This window comes from Sciurus vulgaris (genome assembly GCF_902686455.1).
Source record: "Sciurus vulgaris genome assembly, contig: HiC_scaffold_174_arrow_ctg1, whole genome shotgun sequence".
Lineage (NCBI taxonomy): Eukaryota > Metazoa > Chordata > Mammalia > Rodentia > Sciuridae > Sciurus > Sciurus vulgaris.
This window is the reverse complement of record NW_027632879.1, coordinates 742,870-760,139: the sequence shown is the minus strand read 5'-3', so window position 1 is coordinate 760,139 and position 17,270 is coordinate 742,870. Positions and strand designations below refer to the sequence as shown.

General features: G+C 37.7%; 1 pseudogene across 1 annotated transcript; it reads right to left on the bottom strand.

The window, feature by feature from the left end:
* Positions 1–7,489: 7,489 nt before the first annotated feature.
* On the bottom strand, positions 7,490–8,459 carry LOC306652299 (olfactory receptor 2M3-like; annotated as a pseudogene). Its single transcript has one exon. The product of its transcript is annotated as an olfactory receptor 2M3-like (transcript).
* Between the last annotated feature and the right edge of the window lie 8,811 nt (positions 8,460–17,270).

Genomic DNA, 17,270 nt, shown 5'->3' with positions numbered 1-17,270 from the left:
CTCTTATTCTTCCAGATGAATTTCATAATTGCTTGCTCTATTTCTGTAAGGTACATCATTGGGATTTTAATTGGAATTGCATTGAATCTGTATAGCACTTTTGGTAGGATAGCCATTTTAACATTATTAATTCTGCCTATCCAAGAACATGGGAGATCTTTCCATCTTCTAATGTTTTCTTTAATTTCTTTCTTTGGTGTTCTGTAGTTCTCATTGTAGAGGTCTTTCACCTCTTTTGTTAGATTGATTCCCAAGTATTTTAATTTATTTTTTGAAGATATTTTGAATGGAGTAGTTTTCCTAACTTCTCTTTCAGAGAATAAAATTACATTAGATTTATGAGCATTGATCTTATATCCTGCTACTTTACTGAATTCTTTTATGAGTTGTAGAAGTTTCCAGTGGAATTTTTGGCTCCTCTAAATATAGAATCATGTCATTGGCAAATAGGAATAGTTTGAGTTCTTCTTTTCCTATTCGTATCCCTTTAATTTCTTTGGTGTGTCTAATTGCTCTGGCTAGAGTTTCAAGGATGATGTTGAATAGAAGTGATGAGAGAGGGCATCCCTTCCTTGTTCCTGTATTAAGGAGGCATGCTTTCAGTTTTTTCCATTTAAAATGATATTGACCATAGGCTTAGCATAGATAGCCTTTACAATGTTGAGGAATGTTCCTACTATCTCTATTTTTTCTATTGTTTAGAGCATGAAGGGGTGCTGTATTTTATCAAATGCTTTTTCCTCATCTATTGAAAAATTTATATGATTCTTAACTTTAAGTCTGTTGACATGGTAAATTACATTTACCATGGATGTTGAACCAACCTTGCATCCCTGGGCTAAAACCCACTTGATCGTGGTGCACTATCTTTTTAATATATTTTGTATGTGATTTGCTAAAATTTTGTTGAGAATTATTGCATCTATGTTCATTAGAGATACTGGCCTGAAATTTCCTTTCCTTGATGTGTCTCTGTCTGGTTTTGGTGTCAGGGGGATATTAGGTTCATAGAATCAGTTTAGAAGTGTTCCTTCCTCTTCTATTTCATGGAATATTTGAAGAATATTTGAATGAGCTCTTCTCTGAAATTCTTGTAGAACTCGGCCTGGACTTTTCTTTGTTGGTAGGCTTTTGATGACTTCTTCTATTTCATTGTTTGAAGTTGAGCTATTTAAATTGGATATGACCTCCTGATTCAGTTGGAGTGGATCATGTCTCTAGAAACCTGTTGATGTCTTCAAGATTTTCTATTTTGTTGGAACACAGATTTTCAAAATAGCTTTGAACTATGTTTTGTATTTCAGTAGTTTCTGTCATGGTATTTCTTTTTTCATCCCGAATTTTAATAATTTGGGTTTTCTTTCTCCTTCTCTTTGTTAATATGCCTAAGGTTTTTAAATTTATTTATTTTTTTCAGAGAACCAACTTTATGTTTTGTCAATTTTTTAAATTGATTATTTTGTTTAACTTTCATTAATTTCAGCTCTAATTTTAATTATTTCCTGTCTTCTACTACTTTTGGAGTTGATCAGTTCTTTTTCTATGGCTTTGAGATGTTATGTTAGGTCATTGATTTATTGTCTTTTTATTATTTTATTCAATGATCTAAATGTAATGAATTTTCCTCATAGTACTTCTTTCAGATTGTCCCAGAGATTTTGATATGTTGTATTATTGTTCTCATTTACCTCTAAGAATTTTTTTTATCTCCTCTCTGATGTCTTCTGTTATCAACACATCATTCAGTAGCATACTGTTTATACTTCCAGTGTTGGAGTTGTTTCTGTTTTTTATTTTATCATTGACTTCTAATTTCATTCCCTTATCATCTGATAGAATGCAAGGTAGTTTCTCTATTTTTTATATTTGTTGATTTGCATTGTGACACAGCATATGGTCTATTTTAGAGAAGAATCCATGGGCTTCTGAGAAAAAAAAGTATTCACTCATTGATGGGATATTCTACATATGCCTGTTAAGTCTAAATTATTGATTGTATTTTTGAGTTCTATGGTGTGTATCTTTGTTCAGTTTTATTTGGAAGTTCTATCTAGTTGTGAGAGAGGTGTGTTAAAGTCACTCAGCATTGTGTTGTGGTTTATTTGATTCCTGAAATTGAGGATTTGTTTGATGAATGTAGCTTATCCATTGTTTGGGGCATAAATATTTATAATTTTTGTGTTGATTTATTTAAGAAAAAAAATATCTTTCTTTCTCCCTTTCAACTAACTTTGACTTGCAGTCCACTTTATCTGATATGAGGAAGGAAATCTCTGTTTTATTACTGAGTCTTGTGCAGTGACATATTTTTTCCATTCTTTCTCTGTCAGTGTGAGGATTTCTTTTCATATGAGATGAGTCTCTTGAAGCCAGCATATTGTTGGGTCTGTTTTTAAAATCCAGTCTGCCTATGTGTTTTGATTAACGAGTATAGGTCATTGATATTCAGGGTTATTTTTGAGATGCGATTTGTATTCCCAGTCATTTTGGTTTCTTTTGGTTTATAACTTGGCCTGGTTTCTCCTTGGATTGGCTTTTACCTGAGTGAAGTTCCTCCCTTTGCTGACTTTCATTGTTGTTGGTTTCTTTTTCCACCACATGGAATATTTTGCTGAGAATATTCTATAGTGCAGGTTTTCTACTTGTTAATTCTTTTAACTTTTGTTTATCATGGAAGGTTTTTAAGGTAAGATTCATTGAGTCTGAGTCTTACTTTTGCTGGATATAAGATTCTCAATTGGCATCAATTTTCTTTCAGAACTTGGAATATATTGTTTCAGTTACTCCTAGATTTTAGTGTCTGGGCTGTGAAATCTGCTTAAAGCTGTATTGGTTTCCTGCTATATGTAATCAGATGCTTTCCTCTCACAGCCTTTATTTTATTGTAAACAAATGGGATACATGTTGTTTCTCTGTACATGGAGTCAAGGCATACCATTTGTGTAATCATAAATTTACAAAGGGTAATGTTGTTTGATTCATTCTGTTATTTTTTTCCTTCACCCCCACCCCTCCCACCCTACTTTTCCCTCTATACAGTCCTTCCTTCCTCCATTCTTGCCACCCTCCTTAACCCTAACCCTAACCCTAGCGCTAACCCCTCCCAACCCCCATTATATGTCCTCATCCGCTTATCAGTGAGATCTTTCATCCTTTAGTTTTTTGAGATTGGCTTATCTTACTTAGCATGATATTCTCCAATTTCATCCATTTGCCTGCAAATGCCATAATTTTATCATTCTTTATGGCAGACTAATATTCCATTGTATACATATGCCACAGTTTCTTTATCCATTCATCAATTGAAGGACATCTAGGCTGGTTCCACAATCTGGCTGTGGTGAATTAAGCAGCAATGAACATTGATGTGGCTGTATCTCTGTAGTATGCTGATTTTAAGTCCTTTGGGTATAGGCCAAGGAGTGGGATAGCTGGGTCAAATGGTGGTTCCATTCTACACTTTCTGAGGAATCTTCATACTGCTTTCCAGAGTGGCTGCACTAATTTGTAACCCCACCAGCAATGTATGAGTGTACCTTTTTCCCCACATCCACGCCAACACCTGTTATTGCTTGTGTTCTTGATAATTGCCATTCTACTTGGGGTGAGATGGAATCTTAGGGTAGTTTTGATTTGCATTTCTCTTATTACTAGAGATTTGAACATTTTTTCATATATCTGTTGATTGCTTGTACATCTTCTTCTGTGAAGTGTCTGTTCATTTCCTTAGCCCATTTGTTGATTGGATTATTTGTTTTCTTGGTGTAAAGTTTTTTGAGTTCTTTATAGATTCTGGAAATTAGTGCTCTATCTGAAGTATGAGTGGCAAAGATATTCTCCCACTCTGTAGGCTCTCTCTTCACATTGCTGATAGTTTCCTTTGCTAAGAGAAAGCTTTTTAGTTTGAATCTATCCCAGTTGTTGATTCTTGCTTTTATTTCTTGTGCTGTGGGAGTTCTGTTAAGGAAGTCTGATCATAAGCCAACAAGTTGAAGATTTGGACCTACTTTTTCTTCTAAAGATGCAGGGCCTCTGGTCTGATTCTGAGGTCCTTGATCCATTTTGAGTTGAGTTTTGTGCAGGGTGCCTCTCACAGCCTTTACTATTTTATCTTTATTTTGTATGGTGTACATTTTCATTATAATGTGCCATGGTGTGAATCTGTTGTAATTTTGTACATTTTATGTCCTGAAAAGTCTTTTGTATTTGATTTTCCATTTCATTTGTCAGGTTTGGGAAATTTTCTGATATTATTTCATTGAACATACTGCTCATTCCTTTGGTTTGTATGTCCGTGCTTTCCTGAATCCCAATAGTTCTTAAATTTGGTCTTTTTGTGTTATCCCATAATTCTTGGAGGTTCTGTTCATGTTTTCTTTCTGCCTTCTCCATGTGGTCAACTTTATTTTCATGATTAAATATTTTGTCTTCATTATCTGAGTTCTGTCTTCCAAGTGATCTAGTCTATTGGTGATGGTCTTTATCGAGTTTGTAAAATCTGGTTCATTGTTTTCTTCCTTTCAAGGATTTCTGGTTGATTTTTTTTTTCAGAATCTCTATTCTTTTTAAAAAAATGTTTTTGGTTGTAGTTGGACCTTTATTTTTTTTATTTATATCTAGTGCTGAGAATTGAACCCAGTCTCTCTTACATGATAGGAGAGTACTCTACCAGTGAGCCACAACCCCAGCCCAGAATTTCTACTCTTTTTTGAAATAATCTTTTGCTTCCTGAATTTGCTCCTTTAAATCTTTATTGATCTTTTGTTGCCTGCATTTTCTCTCTTACATATTTTTTTTACTTAATGAATCATTTTAATTATGTACATTCTGAACTCCTTTTCTAATATTTCTTCTTCCGTGCTGTCAATGCATTCTATTCATATAGCAGCTTGGTTTGTTTTGGGCACTTATTTCCCTTGTTTTTTTCATGTTGGTCATGAATCTTCCCCTCTAGTAGTTACGATCCAAGATATTTCAGTTTCATTCCTATAAATTTATAGGGTCCCTGCAGGTTTCCAATACCTCACCCTTAAGGGGGAGATCAATATTAACAATACCTAATGCAAAAAATATGGAGCCTTAAACCTAATAGCCCCTATTTAGACGTTGGTAGTATTGTCCCAATTAACAGACACGATGTGCTCGAAATTATTATCTACAGCATAAACAATTGATTTGCAAGAAGGTCTGTCATTTCTAATGGTGGACAAAGGGAATGGGGGAGGGGTGTAGGATGTAACAATAATGAGGTAAGAAGTGAGAATATACAAGTACTAGATCACAGGAAAAGTGACAGCAGAATCAAAAGAAGTTGGTTGTTAGCAGGAGAAAAGGGCAAAAGAGACTCCAAGTAAATAGATAAATAAGAGAAAAATAGAATGATTAAAAAAAAATTTAAAAATTGTAAAAATTTTAAAAAAGAATCTATAACAAAACTGTAATATACTATTCAAACCTCCAAGTCTTCAGTAGTGTGATGCATGAAAGGTACTTGATTTCAAAGATGATGGGGATGTGAGAGTGGGAAATTAGAAGAGACAAAAGAAAAAATGGGGGAAAAAGAATCTTGAAGGAAAATTAAACAATTGTTGCTGTTGGAGTTCAATATCTTCTCTGCCTCCATTTTCTTCTGATAGATGGGGTTGTCCAGAGTTTGCTGTTTTAATTGTACCTCAGGATGATGACCATTACCAAGGTGGTAGCATTAGACTTGGAACCCAGTCTCCTGGAGGCAGGGTGTAGCCATTGACAGTCCTTCTGGAAGAATGCACCCCAGGACTCTCCTTTGGGGTCAGCTCATGTGACACAGAAGTCTGGTCTTGGTCCCTTCCCTCAGTTGTGGACCCCACAATTTCTGGTCTATAATTTAGTCTCTGAATTGTATCTCTCTTGTCCTGGCCCTGTCAACATCCAATCTGGAACCTCTCTGATCAGAGTCCTGAGGACTGAGTCCCAGACCTGTGTGCCTGTCTTCAAAGATGTTCTGTATTGGTCCAATCCGGGCCAGGCATTGAAAACTTATGCCAGTCACATAGCTGCAGGCACTGGGTTAGTTAGTGGCTGTGGGATGGTTGTGAGAAGGGATTGGGGATCCAGTGGGCTCTGTTGGTTGCCGAACCAGTGGGACCAAGTGTTCAGTGGAGTCATGGACCCAGACTGATGTTGGGTTCCAACAAGCACTCCCAAGTTGTCTCTGGAATCCTGGTGGATACCAGGCTAGTTGACTGTAAAAGCCAGGATCAAGATGCCCTCACACCTTTTTTCCACCTACCAAACCTTTGCAAACCTCTCTCCTGCCACTACAGAAAGATTTTGGCCATTAGCACACCTAGCAGGGATACCTCAGAAGCAAACAAGCCTGCAGTGTGTTGTGAATGCGCAGCAGTAAGTTAAAAAGACAAAGTGAGCCTGAACTTTGCATAAAACTAGAATCCCAGGAAACACTTGGATTTCAAAATTGTAAGACACTGACCTGAAGTTCTAGTTAATATTAGCACTGACCAATATAAGTTGTAATAGGACACATGGTTGTTCTTCAGAGTGCCCAGGTGGTGGTTATTTTTATACCAAAAAGAAAGAAATACAGTGTGGATGTTATAACAGTTTTAAGAAAAAAGTTAAAAAATTCATATTACAGTAAAATGGGTTTTCCTAAAAAAACACAAAAATCTCCAGAATTGCATTAAATTCCATACAAACATCATGAAAATACCTGTATACTTTCATTACACATACAATTCACACTCAATTGTGGACTTCAGAAAATCTGTACTTTTCTACAGAAATTGACATTTCCAGGCACCTGCTCTGTTTGACTCAAGTAAGAATCAGAATATCTAAGGAGAGTAAGTCTACAATTTAATGAATCATGTTGATATTTTAGTCTCCCATGTGTATAAGTAATGTTTGTAATAGAAGGAAATGAGTGGAAACAAATCTACTTCAGTCTAAAGGAATATAGTGTCCATTACAAGACAATCTCAGTATAGTCAATCATCATTAAAATAATGCTCTTTTCTCCATCTGGTTAAACTTAATTAGTTTTTAATAATATTATAATTATTATATTAATTTGGTTACCTTTTGGCAAATCGATCAACCTAAGGTATGAATTGGACTCATGAGAATTTTTTGGTCAGCATATATAAAAATACTATTTGTTAAATACAAATTTGTTAGAAGACATAATAGGTTTAATCAGTGCAAACAATGGGTATTATGATGGGCAAATATTTCTCATGTGCTGTTCATGTGAAAGTAAACCATGTAGTTCTGCAATTCCTCTTGCTACAAATATTCACTTACAATTGTACATCAAGTTTTGCCATAAGAAGAAAAAAGAGAAATTTTTAACGTCTGTACAACATTCTTTAATTTTAAATCTTAAGCAGTTGATTGTAAATTTTTCGTGTAAAATTTTAATCAACTTTATTGGTAAAATTCATAAAATTAAATATTAATCAAGGAATGTGTAGAAAGGAGAGCCAACTTACTCCCCAGGTTTTCCCTTCCCTAGCACCTTCATGAATGCCCTGGATACTTCCCTGTTGTGCAGGCTGTAGATGAAGGGTTTCAGCATGGGGGTGAGGATGGTGTAGAAGGCCAATGCCATCTTGTCCTGGGTGGGAAACTGGTCAGAAACGTACCACTTGTAGATGACCATAGTACACGAAGACCACCATGAGGTGGGAGGAGCAGGTGGCAAAATCTTTGTGGTGACCCTCCCGAGACCCCATGCAAATGACAGCCAGAATCACACAAGCATAGGAAGCAATGATGATTGCTACAGGGAATAGAAGCAAAATGATATGGCAGAAAAACATCCTTTCTAATGTCAACGTGTCCATGCATGTGAGGGTGAACAGGGCTGGGATGTCACAGAAAAAGTGGGTAATCCCCACAAACCACAGTATGGAAAAGACAGAACAACTGCATCTTCAATTATACCATAAAGGGAGCCAAGGACCCAGGAAGCAGTAGCCATGAGGCCACAGACTTTTTGGTTCATGAGAACTGGGTATCTTATTGGGTGGCAAATGGCCACATAGAGGTCATACACCTTTGCAGCCAACAGGAAGCACTCACCTCCCATAAGGGGCATGTAGAAGAATATCTGGGTCCCAGAGTCTGCCAGAGAGATGGAGTTCCTGCCAGAAAAGTAGTTGAAGGCCATCTTGTGGACAATGGTGCAGATGAGCAGGAGGTCCATGAGGGAGAGCTGGCTGAGGAGGAAGTACATGGGGATGTGGAGATGGGCATCCAGGTAGATGAGAAGGACCATGGAGGAGTTTCCCATGAAGACCACTGTGCAGATGCCCAGGACCAGAGTAAAGAGAAAAGACAGGGCTGAAGATCTGGTTCCCCCAACCCATGGTGAGCTGCTCACTGTGAAGATACAGCATGTAAGGAATGTCCAGGATTGAGTCATGGGATATCAAAGTTTTCACTCTTAGAATAGCACACCTACCATGTTCCTTCTGAATGAGAAAATTATTTATTGAGAAATTGATTTTTTAAAATTTACTCAATATGGATGATAAGCCTCATTTTTAAGTTGAAGTGATTTGTAAGTGCAATCCAATGCCATGGTAGGTTTTGAATTAAGAACACAGAAGTCTTCTCAAGATGATTCAGATCCATTCAGCAACAAGTAAAGTCAAACATGCAGGGTGATTTATCCTTTAACCACTATACTAACAACCAAAAGAAACACATATTTAGGAAAGTTGGTGATATTTTCCCATCACTGTTCCATTGGAATCCCACACTCTCACTGTATGTTCCTTATATAATTATTTCTACCAACATGTACAGAAAAGAATTTCCCAGTGGAAAAAAATTTCATGAAACTGATAAATCAAGTGTAAGAGGTTCATTAGGAGATAGTATTGAATTTCACATAAATGTGGCCTTGATGATCCCCAACCCTCATTTCACCTGCAAAGAGGTATGTCCCGAGACATTTTGTTATAGGCCACTTACCCAGGAAGAGGGTACAAGGCAGTGTCCTAGGACCTGTTTCAAATACCTGATAAAGATTATTATACCTGGGTGATCTTAAACTATTAATATTTTTTTCTTAACATTGCTTTAGAAAATGTGAATTATATGCTAAAGAGTGTTATAAAGACTAATGCCATTTAAAAATATTTAGAACTTTATCTAAAATACTTTATGCCATATAAATATTTCTAATAAGTATTATTAACAGAAGAGACTATTTATATTTTTATTATCATTTATTTAATTAATTTCTTTAATTTCTTGTAGCAATGTGACAGAAAGAAACTGAGGCAACATTAAAACATCCCTTTCAAACCTTGATTCTTGTGATCAAGTCAGAAAGATCAGACATGTTGTTCAGCGTAACAGGTGTGAGTTAATTGAAGGGATAGGAAAAAGGAACATGCCCAAGGGAGAGAGTAGGTCCTCTCAGGGAGGAGAGGGACAACATCCTCTCTTTCCTTCCAGTTTTAATGAGGTCCCAGGAAAGTTTCCTGTGAGTCCCACCCAGGTCCACCTGTTGACTTGGCTGACAGCAGGTGACATCTGATTTTTAAGTCACAGCTCTCATGACAGCTGTGTGTTGCCTTGAGCCATATTGACTGGTTCTGATTGGATTTTTAACCATGTGTTCTTAACAGGTTTTATGATTAGTAGGAGCTATCCTTATTTTCCAGAATATGGTCTGTGAAAAGGGTTAGAACCGTCTCTCCCTTCAAAATAACTTTGGGGCCTCTTGTCAACATGTCCATGCAGATTACATGTAGTTTGCTGAGGAAGGTGACATACCCTGTCCACTTAGGCCAGGACTGCAGGTGAATTCCTTTTTGGCAAAAAAGCATGCAGGGGTCAGCACAGTGCACCAATTTCATAGAGTTATTCTCAATTTGGCATTCCCACCATCCTCACCATTCTGTCCTATAACAGCAAGACACAAAGAGAAATTTTTTGGACAGTCAATAGCATCTTTTTAGTTCTTTACTTTCACATCCATCTTTTTCCCCTTTTCCCTGCTTCTTACTCAAAAGGTCAAGACCTTAGCATCTTTCTTTTCCCTTTCCTGCTTCATCTGGGCTTTTCCTCTTTCCAAGAGTAAATCAGAGAATTCAGCCTTGTATTTTGGTTCTGGATTTAAAAAGAAAACATTTCCATGTGGCTCAGTCAAATTTCCTAAAATAGAACATCTAATTTGACAAAACTCCAATTTAAAATACATCATTGTGCCTTGGTCTATTTTATTCTAGAGTCTGCAGGAGAAGCAATCATTTTAGTGTAAAATCACTTGGATGTCTCTCTCCCTGGAAAAATTTCCACCGGGCTGTGAACAAACTAAGCATTCACTTTCTCCTTCACCATGGAACTGTTTCCCACTTTTCATGGGTGCAGTATCACCAACTCCCACAGCCGCAGTGAGGGGAAGCTTTCTTTTATTTATCCACCTTTCACTCATACTTGCTGACATCTGTAATCTTGTTTACTTGTTCCCATATCTTTGATTTAAAATTAATTCCCCTTTGCATTTTCAATGAGCAGAAGCCCAGATGTGAAGTTTAAAACGTAACTCCATTTTTATTATATTACTGAGTCTTGAATTGCTATTTTGAATGACTCCTGCACTACCCAGTGAACAAATTATAAGCATCTCTCGTTCACCATGGAACCATTTCAAGCTTTTTATCTGTGTAATATTCATCAGTTCCATGACTATAACAACTCAAAATTCTAATTTAGATACTTCATTCTGAATTTTTAATTTAAATTATTTTAGAAATGTTTCTCACATTCATAATGCTTATCTAGAAAATCTGTCTCTATTCTGTGGATAACTGTAGCACTTTACTTGAAATTTTTAATGAATTTTTACTTTTTAACACTTCTTTTATAGATTGCTAGGTAAAATTTACTAAAAATTTCTCCTGTCCTCCATCCTTGTTCAATAATATCACCATATGCCCCACTTCCTCTTAAAAATAATCAGCATACAACTTTGATACAGTTAACATTTAGCAAAGCCTCTTTTCATGCTTGTTGATTGAAATTTATTACTCAGAAGGCAGCTACCACATAATATATTTAGGTGGCAACTCAGCCATGAATGGAGAGCAGGGAGGACAGTAGAGGGGACCAAAGACCACAGGGAGCCTTATCTGACAGGCAGGAACCTGGTGGACAATGCCTGCTGTGTCAAACTTCCCCAGCCATAGTCACACCCTTGTGAATAAACACTGTTTCAAGTTTATGCCACCCCCTTCCAGGTGACCTGACCCTCTCATCACCCCCTTCCAGGTGACCTGACCCTCCTATCACAACCCAGTCACCCTGGCAACCAAACACCATGACCCTCACAAAGAAGCTTGCTGAGAGCTATTTAAAGGGTAATAAATCAAGTAAAGGGGCTGGAAGTTGAGGCACATTCAGGGCCCCAGTGTTCTCAGTGAACACCACACTGTCTCTGGGAGAGGTCCTTGCAGTTCCTATGCTGCCAGTCAAAAGTCAGAAGGTGGACTTGGGTGGGACTCTGGAAACTTCCCCGGGACCCCAGTAAAACTGGAGAGCAAAAGGGCACACCACCCCTTTCTTCTCTGTGAGAACCCACTGTTTCCCTTGATAGCATCCCAATATCCTTTTCCCATTTCTTTTAATAAACTCATTCCTATAACTCTGAGTGACATGTCTGAAATCTTTCTGACATGATTACAAGATTAGGGTTTGAATGGAGGTCTCTGTGATGCCTCAGTTCCACAGGAGGCCTGTGCCCTTTGACAGTTGGCTTGATATAATTATAGTGCCCCTAGAAGCAATGCTTATTTTATTTGATGTGTCCTCTCACATGGTTATACTTGTGTGGCGTTTCATTACTCCCTGTTCCCAAAATAAGGTTTCAATTACTTGCTCTACATCTTTGAATTATAAGAAAGACATTAGATTCATGGGCTTTTTCAAGATGTACTTAAATTATGTAATTAGTCATAGAAAACTTATTTTATTTAATGCCTTGGGAAAATGACTAAATTTGTATCAGATCTTCTTTGGAATTATAAGCTACAAATTCCATTAATTTCTGAACTTTATTCATATGAGAATGGAGGTTGAGGGCATTTCCCTACTGCGACCAGAGAACCTGAGACTGTGACACGTTCCCTGGTAGCACATTCTAGCTAAATCTACATACATATATCACCAGGACTTTGTTTCTACAGGCTTTTACAACTTCTGTGGGACTGAGGGGAACAATTTGACTGCTTGGTCAAATTGCATAAAGTACTTTTTCCTTTTTCCATTCTTTGCCTATTTCTTAAGCAGCAAAGTGGCAGAATCCAATCAGTCAGGATGCAGGCAGGTTCTATGCTGGGTTGCCCAATGCAAAGCAAACAGTGTTTCACAGTTGTTAAGGCATATATTTCTGAACACAGCCAACTCAGGTTTTTTCACATGTATCTCATGTAAGCATAGCTTATTTTAAGTGGTTATGTGAGACCAAGATGAATGCATTTAGGGCTAGGGCTGCACATCCTACTTTCAACATTCCATAGCCCAGCCCCTAGCAGTTCACATGTGGGTTTTACACTTTCAGGCTTAAAAGGAAAGTGGGGTAGGAAAAGGAGAATAAGGGCATCATGTCAGAGAGTGAGATTGAGCCCCTTGAAATTAAAGACTTCCCTGTTTGCCTGAAACTGAATATCCTCATGCTCAGAATGGAAATTTAGAAGCTGCCCCAGCCAGAGAAAATGGAGTTGTGAATATTTCTGGCCAGTTAAATCTGCACATGCTCTTTTCCTGGACTTTGTTTCTGTAGATTATAATCACACTTGTGGGGACCCACTGAGGTGGACTGGCTGCCTCCCTGTTTTTGTGGAAGTGTGATTACCTTTGCTCCTGCTTTTCCACCACTGGCTTATTTCTTATGTAGACAGCTGGGATTCCTGGCTTGACTGTTGCCAACAATAGTGGAAATCAACAAATTATCCAAAGAAAGAGAATATTAACAAAAAATTGAGTTGGAGGGAAACAAAAATAAGGAAATAGGCAGTTGTGTGGAAATAGATTGGAATCCTGGACCCATTTATGTCCTCATTGTGCTGTATCCTGGAAAAAGAAAAGTCTTTCACCTCCCTCCAAAAGGAGGTGAAAAGACAAAAACATAAAGGAAAACTCTCCTTTCTTCAGATGGAAAACAGTGGAATCACTGCATCCCAACCAACCTCCTCCACCATCTCATAAGAAAAAGTAGTGCTGAATGTTAGGTACAGGCAATGCCATTTTGAAACACCCTTCATCTTAGAACAAGGGTCACCTCATGGTCACCCTGACTCAGCCTGATTTAAATCCCAGATAATACTCCATCACCATGGAAAGACAGAAACTTGTTACCTGAGACTGGGTACTAAAAGCACCTGGTTTGACTTGAAATAGTGACCAATTCAAAGAATGGTGGTGCCAATCAAGACGACCGTTCCCTGACAACTCTCATCAATGGCCTAATTGCAAATATTTCCCCCTCACTCCCCATTATCTACCCCATGCTGTAAGTAGAAGACAGGCCTCAGTCTTCCATGGGCCCCCCTCCACAGATTTTTCCAGAATAAATAAACCTGTGTTATTGTTGATCTGCCTCCCCTCACCCTTTATTTCCTTCCTTTAGTTCTTTTCTTGCACTGAAACATTTTGGAATGGAGTTTCATTACTTCAGAAGAATCTTCTTATATGCATGTGCACCACTGATATCACATAGAAAACAAACCTACATTTTATTAACCCAGCATCCCACTTCTTCACTCTTCATGATTAGGCTATACCACTCCTCCTCTCAGAGGCTCAATGCTCATGTGATTCCAATGTTCTGCAGAACTGACTTCTGTCTCCTTACTGATCTTATCTGTAAAGTGTGGCAGATAATTGTTGAAAGATGAATTCCATGTTTTCTTTTTTCCAGGGCAAACCCCGAGCATTTCTACTTACGGACTCTACAACTCTTAGCCCAGAGTTCAGCCTCAGGGTGGTTCCCTTACTCTGAAGTCTTTTGTCTTTCTACATCCTTTGTCTTTTATTATTATTCCATTTAATTTATTCTACTTAGTTTTATATGATTAGAACTCATTTATATATTTTGTTAGATCATATATAAATGAACTGTAATCTCTTAGTTTTCTGACTGTACATGTTGCAGGATCACATTGGTCATGAAGGCATATGTGTCAATGAGGAAATAATGTGTTTCACTCTACTATCATTTCTTCCCCCATACCCCTTTCCCTCTTTTCATTCCCCTTTACCTAATATAAAGTAACTCTATTACTTCCTACCCAGCCAGATTCCTTTGTTAACCACATTCTAGTTCAAACAGCCATACCTATCACCCACATCTCCCCCTTCATGCTGTATGTAGCAGGCTCCACTTGCACTGATTTCCCAGAAGACATGTGGTCTTGACGTCTGTTTTACATGAAAGCCAAAAATCATGTGCCTTTAGATCAGGCCAGTCTGACTTTGCATTTTGTTCCTACTTGCAATTTCTCTGCCACTAGGCATATTAGTTAATCTCTCTAAGTCTTTTTAAAATTTTGTTTTCTTTTCCCAACTTCTCAATGGGTTGTCAAACTATAGAATGAGTTAATTCTTAAAAATCCTTATTAAAACATATCTCATGGAACACATTTTGTAAATGACTGTTACATTATTATTTAGGCTTTGTCACAGTGTTTTTTAATCTTGTAATAAGCTCCACTGTTACCAGCAAATATTTTTGAAAACTCTGCTTTCTTTATTAGATAATTGATTCCTGACTGTTAAACTATATGCTTATTTCTTACATGCTACTAATCTCACAGGAGAGGTTCACATGCAATTGGAGTCCATCAGGTCCCCATAAAGATCTAACACGTGAGCAGATCTACTGAAGAGTCCTGTGATAATTCTAGGTACATCTTGCTGAAGATAAAATCTTACATTCACTTAGCATGTTCAATATCATTTTTTCATTTAGTGTAAACACTACTATGGTAAATATGAAAATCATAATTTTACAAAGGATATAAAGGGATGTGTTGCAGGTCAACATGAAAAATTTACCCCCTCTTCAGGGATTTAAGTACCATATTCTAATATGTAACTGTCGATTAAAGTATGTTTTCCTCTTGTGGATCTCAAGAAAGAATAAGATTTTTTTTTAATTCGAAGAGTATCTTAGACTTACCTTCTAGCTGACACAGTACTGTTTCAGAGAAGACACAGTACTGCTTACAGAGTACCTGAAAATAATTTGTTTTCTGGGGAAAAAAAAGAAACGTGGAACATTATTTTATTAAATCTTCAGTGATTCACATTTGCAATCCCTCCAGATGATTCAGTCCCTTGCTTGTCTTAAATTATAGTAAGACATGTTATTGAAGCAGTCACACCCACTTTGAAATAAAAAGGTCAAATACCCTCCAAGGACCTCAACTCATGGCTGTCAGCTACTGAGAGCATGACTTGTGCCTTTCCTGCCTCTCACTTGACAATTGTCAGTCTCAGCAGCCTCAGAAACCAGGCACTTGATTAGAGCCAGGGTGCCCTTGCCATGGTCCACAAGGACTAGCAACACAAGGAATAAACCTGCTGAGAAGTCTCCAGAAGAGCAAATTCCTAGGCCTGTTAGCCTGCACTGGTATGATTTGTGTTTTCCTCCACTCCTACCTATGTGTTCTCCTAACACCTGTAGCAACTCATCCTCATCCCAGGGCAGAGATGTTCCCGCAGGGTCTGAAATCACCATGGGTACCAGGCTGAGCAACTGAATACTCCCCACTCAATTTTGAAATGTTCACCCAGAAAGACAGCATTTCTCCATGTCAATCAACATTCATAAACTCAGCCACCCCTACTACCCTTTCACAGGAGTTAAACAAGCTGTCTCCTTTGTCCCTGGAGTCAGTGTGGCACTCACGATCAGTACCAAGTCTTCCTCCTGTTGAAGCAAGACATCAGAAAAGAGTCCTACACTAACCAGAGGAGAGCCTGTGTCTGCTTCCTTTGCTGGAGAGTACAAGAACCTCGCAAGCAGCAGCATTATCATCTAGGTGTCTTCTGAAGCCCTGCATAAAATTAGTTCCATATTTTGGAAACATGAATTCTACTGATATTGAAGATCTAATACAAAATTCTCTTGGCTTCTTGATTGATAATATAAATTTCCTATTTAGCACCCTTTGTTTCCTGGATCATTCATATATCAATGACTCCAGTTTTACTGTCTTTATTTTTTAAATATCTTATTTACAAATTCTTTTATTTATCCCATAAAATTGAAGAAAAAAAGATTTTTGACTTACCATTTCTAAATATAGTAGCCTTACTTGTGCTTTGACATTAGTTTCCTATTAGTAATACTCTCTTAAAGTTCACAAAATATTTCTCAAACTTCTGAATCAAGTTACCCCCCTTCAGGGCATTATTCAACTTGATATGTCTATGTGTGCAGTATTATCATATTATATACATTTATTTTTTGAAAACTTGCCAATGGTGGTTATTCTTCTGGTTCTACTACTAGTGCTTGTCACTATTCTCAAATAGCAGGTTTCTCCCCCTAATCTAAACACCTAAAATCCACAATTTTTGAGCAGCAGTTCCTGCTGTCATTGGGTGGAGGCCTTGCCCCAGTGGTCTCAACAGAGTTCACGCTGGTTTGGGTTTGCTTTCTCTCCATCCGTAGCTGCCTTGATTCACTTGTATTTCCAGATCTGCTATTCTTTGATTTTTCTTCAAACTCTTGATCACTGCATCTGAATGATTCATGCAATATTTTTTTTCTGAATCCCATGTGTTATCAAATGCATGACACATAGTTTTTTGGATAGTCCTTTCTCACTCGATGCTTGGCAGGCTCAGGTCTGAACCCCAAATCTCTCAATGAATCCATTGTTCTTTCAATGCTGACTTTAGCTTTCAAGTCGGCTGCTGTCTTATGAATGATGCATCTTATCTAGGTATTCAGTAGGACCCTTACCATCACAAGGAAATATCTACCCTTTCAAAAGTACTTCCTGCTGGGCCTGAGATATTATCATAGAATCAGCTTCTCCTGAGGCTGAGGCAGGGAAATCTCTTCCTCAAGGTCAAGGTCATCCTGGGCAATTTAGCAACCTGTCTAAAAAAAAAAAAATAATAATAATAAGGGCCAGGGACACAGTGCTCTCCTAGCCGGTGCAAGGCCCTGAGTCAAATCCATAAGAAGACAGTAAACAGAGCAGTAAAATCACACGCCTAGTTGCATGCAGAATCCTTGA